Source organism: Sprattus sprattus, assembly GCF_963457725.1.
Source record: "Sprattus sprattus genome assembly, chromosome: 14".
Lineage (NCBI taxonomy): Eukaryota > Metazoa > Chordata > Actinopteri > Clupeiformes > Clupeidae > Sprattus > Sprattus sprattus.
Window position 1 is genome coordinate 2,947,881 of NC_137912.1, and position 5,000 is coordinate 2,952,880.

The 5,000-nt window shown below is 43.4% G+C and overlaps 1 protein-coding gene across 1 annotated transcript in view; it reads right to left on the reverse strand.

Moving 5' to 3' along the window:
- Positions 1-4,723: 4,723 nt before the first annotated feature.
- cdk17 (cyclin dependent kinase 17) overlaps positions 4,724-5,000 on the reverse strand; it is a 70,664-nt gene continuing 70,387 nt past the window's right edge. The window contains exon 17 of the mRNA XM_080851427.1: positions 4,724-5,000. This exon is cut by the window's right edge and continues 346 nt beyond it. The gene's annotated coding sequence lies outside the window, so the exon portion shown is untranslated.

The following is a 5,000-nucleotide window of genomic DNA, read 5'->3' on the forward strand; positions in this document are numbered from 1 at the left end:
CACACACATGTGTGTATGAATGTGATTGGGATGCTCAGGTACACACATGTGTGTATGAATGTGATTGGGATGCTCAGGTACACACATGTGTGTATGAATGTGATTGGGATGTTCAGGTAAACACACAGGTGTGTATGAATGTGATTGGGATGCTCAGGTACACAGGTGTGCAGGGACACACTCAGCAGATCCTCTGGTTTTTCCAGCTTGCCAGACAAGCTTGTTACAGGAACATAAAACTCTAGAAGTGATTCGTCACTGACTAGCATAGACTGACTAGCATAGACTGACTAGCGTGGACTACGACTTCAGAGCTTTAAAGGTGTAATCCTGTAATTCTGGCAAAAGGTCGTTTATATTTCAATGTACCTGCCAAACTAATTAAACCGGCCCTTCCATGCTCCTGAAGCAATGTGTTGATTGGCTGAAATAGTTCTGAGCCAATTCCCCATTTTCAGAGCCAGGACTGTGTACAAACTACTAGAGTTTTTTGGAGCGTTCACACACCTAGACGGACAGTTGAAGGAACGTGAGGAGAATTTAGCTGAATTCAACCAAAAGTTTTAATGGATGTTTATATAAGACTGTGTCTTTAAAACGCTTTACAGGAATAGGGATTTAATGGCATGCTAACAAGCATGTTTGTGTGCGTGTGTGTGTGTGTGTGTGTGTGCACGTTTGTGTGTGTGTTTTACAGGAATAGGGATTTAATGGCAGCTAACAAGCATGTGTGTGTGCGCGTGTGTGTGTGTGTGTGTGTGTGTGTGAGAGTGTGCGTGTGTGTGTGTGTGTGCGTGTGAGTGTGTGTGTGTGTGTGTGTGTTTGTGTGTGAGTGTATGTGTGTGTGTGTGTGTGTGTTTGTGTGTGCGCGTGTGTGTGTGTGTGTGTGTGTGTGTGTGTGTGTGTGTGTGTGTGTGTGTGTGTGCGCGCGCGCGTGTGTGTGTTTTACAGGCATAGTTAATGGCAGCTAACAAGTATGTGTTGAACTGTCATGGCATCCAAAATACGGAGAGCAGTCTGGACGATTGCCATGACTACAGATAACATACGACATCTGCTGTTACATGTTTATAGAAAGGTTATAGGTCAAGTTTATGATGCAGGCTCATAAGTCAAGCATTAGATAAATCACATCAAATGTCACCTTCAATCATAATAAATTATTCACAAGCACTCAAAAGGTGAAATGTCTCGCTGTTTAGTCTGAAAGAATCAGTCCTTGACCTGACTGCAAACTGACCAAGGGAGAGGGAGTTTAGTCTAAAAGAATCAGTCCTGGACCTGACTGCTGGACTGACCAAGGGAGAGGGAGTTTAGTCTGAAAGAATCAGTCCTGGACCTGACTGCTGGACTGACCAAGGGAGAGGGAGTTTAGTCTGAAAGAATCAGTCCTGGACCTGACTGCTGGACTGACCAAGGGAGAGGGAGTTTAGTCTAAAAGAATCAGTCCTGGACCTGACTGCTGGACTGACCAAGGGAGAGGGAGTTTAGTCTGAAAGAATCAGTCCTGGACCTGACTGCTGGACTGACCAAGGGAGAGGGAGTTTAGTCTGAAAGAATCAGTCCTGGACCTGACTGCTGGACTGACCAAGGGAGAGGGAGTTTAGTCTGAAAGAATCAGTCCTGGACCTGACTGCTGGACTGACCAAGGGAGAGGGAGTTTCACTGGGACCCTTCTTGGTCATTGCCTTAATAATTATATCATGAATAATAATATTTAATAATTATAATTATGTGTATATTAAATATGTAACGCCATACAGAAAAATCAATCCCTGCTTTGAAACAGGGAGACTTCATGCCATCTACTGCAGACATATAAGTATTCTGGACATTTTATAACATATAAATAAATAATAATATAATTTTAATATAAAAACACATAAAAATAATATTAAATAATAATACATGTTGAAATATGACAATATTTCCACTAAAAGGATCCTATAGAGAGGTTTAGACTTAGTAGATTAGCATAATGGTGTGTGTATATTTTGGGGTAATGACAATCTCTCGGAGTCCGAGATATATTACAATGTGGTCTTAATATGAGTGTGAAGTGTTAATCTATTTAAAAGCTATTTAACCTATTTGAAATATCATAAACCAATCCAAATGAAGGTAGTTAGGTAGTATGAAGTAATGACGCAGATTCAAACAGCAATGGCCACTGGTGCCTTCTCAAGTTGATCTGAATGACCACGTTTAGAGACACAGAGACATGAGACATGACCTCCTTATGAAACAGACACAGAGACATGAGACATGAGACGTGAGACATGTGTGTGTGTGTGTGTGTGTGTGTGTGTGTGTGTGTGTGTGTGTGTGAAACAGACACAGAGACATGAGACATGAGACTTGAGATCCTTATGAAACAGACACAGAGACATGAGACATGAGATCCTTATGAAACAGACCAATTTTACTTCACAGGTTAAGAGAAATAAATATCTGCAGTAGAAAGAGATAAACCTTCAAAAATGCTCACGATCGTTATGGGGCCCACAACACTGAGCAATCCATGCATGAGGTACACACACACACACACACACACACACACACACACACACCTCCCTCGCTCTCTCACACACACACAAAAACCTCTTGACAGGTGAGCATCGTATTCGCAATATTACACAGTATTACAATATTAATGAACATTACTGTCAGTTCAAAATAAACACAACATAGTCTTCTGTTCAAACTTAAAAACCTCTCTGAAATGTTTCATCATTGTGTAGAAACTCTGTAGAAAGAGTGGTGGTCCAAAAGCAGACTGTTCAATTATTAGATATATCTCTCTTTTCTCTGTATGCCAATTCTCTTTCATTTGAAATAGTTTCTTTTAAGTTTGTCGTTTTCCTCCTCTGAAAAAATCGAGCAGAAAATGGAGTCCGATTGGGCCCGGAACATTAGAAACATCGGAACATAAGAACCTTAGAACATCGGAACATGAGAACCTTAGAACATCGGAACATAAGAACCTTAGAACATCGGAACATGAGAACCTTAGAACATCGGAACATAAGAACCTTAGAACATCGGAACATAAGAACCTTAGAAACATCGGAACATGAGAACCTTAGAACATCGGAACATAAGAACCTTAGAAACATCGGAACATGAGAACATGCTACAATGACAACAGGATTCACGAGGAAAGGTCCAATCGAACGTAGAACATACTCTTAATACTGTTAAATGAGCTACCTGGGTGAGATGGTCCACAGCAGCATGGAGCCCCTGAATAACTGTACAGTCTCTGATCACTCACACACACACACACACACACACACACACACACACACACACACACACACACACACACACACACACACCTTCTCTCGTTCTCTCACACGCCTGTGGGCAAACACACACACACACACACAAACACACACACACCCACACACACAAACACACACACACACACACACACACACACACACAGACACACACACCTTCTATCGTTCTCTCACACGCTTGTGGGCGAACACACACACACACACACACACATACCATCTCTCATTCTCTCACATGCTCTTAGGCAAACACACACACGCACGCACGCACACAGGCACGCACATACACACACACACACACACACACACACACACACACACAGAGAGGGGGTCTGCCATGAGGGGACAAAAGAAACCTAATGTACAGTTGTCATGATGCATAAAAACAAGTAGCTCTTTAAAGGCAAGAAAAGAAGGGAAGAAAAGAGAAGAGAAGAGAAGCATACAAGCACTTAACTTCAAGCAAGCATATAGCATAAGGGTGGAGAAGAAAGGAGGATGAGGAGCAGTCCATTAGAGGAAGGAGGAGATAGTTAAGACTGCAGTCTTTTGTGTCCAGAATGCATGCCTGACCGGTCCCTGGGTCCGGTTTGGTGTGGTTCAAATGGTCCAGTGTGTGTGTGTGTGTGTGTGTGTGTGTGTGTGTGTGTGTGTTCTTGTCTTGTCTTGTCTTTTTCAGCCCCACCCCCTCATTCAAGTTGAAGGCTGCTGTAAACGGCATGAAAGCGACAAAAACCGTCGGCCATCCTTTCAGCCAACCACTCACTCGCGCAGTCAGTCCCTAGCAGGGAGCTCTCTTTCTCCCAAGGTCCTCGTGTGACAGGGCAGTATGCAAGCTGATGGTCCCCATCAAGGAGCTCGCTCACAAGGCCCATGGTCCCCACAGAAGAGCTCGCTCACAAGGCCCATGGTCCCCACCAAGGAGCTCGCTCACAAGGCCCATGGTCCCCACCAAGTAGCCCATTTACAAAGTCCATGGTCCCCGTTAAAGAGCTTGCTCACAAATGCCTGCCTTGAATTGAAATGGTCCCCACAGACGAGCTCGCTCGCAGGGCCCATAGTCCCCACAGACGAGCTCACTTCCCAGGCTCTCTGTCGAGTCTTTAGGACGTCAGTCTCTGCTTTTGCACAGCTTCATTTTGAAATGCGGAATAGGAGGGAAGGAGGTGGGCTGGTGGAAGAGTGTGTATAGTCTCTGCTGGATCACACACACACACACACACACGCACGCAAGCGCACACACACACACTCTCACTTCAGACGTCTTGCTTCACTACATCAGCAAACTCGAAACAGATTCAGTCAAATAATAATAAAAAAAACACCCTCAAAAAGGCATTCCATCTTAGCGAAACAGAAACAACAACAAACAAACAACAACAATGGCAATATCAACATTATGAACAGAGTAGAACTATTCGTCATTGTTTTGAAAAATATATATAACAATAAGTGAGAATGGACACAGGCCCTTGTGCAGGGTCTTGTGTCCATGGTGACCGTGTATGATGTCATCATCATTAGAACTGTTTGTTAAATAGAGACAGTAGTTGTTTAGCAGCAAAACAACACACCCCCTAACATCCAAACTCCATCTTCAAATAAATAAGTTCAAACACACACATACACACACACACACACTCACACACACACTCACACTCACACTCACACTCAAACACACACAGTTTGATCCTCAGTCTT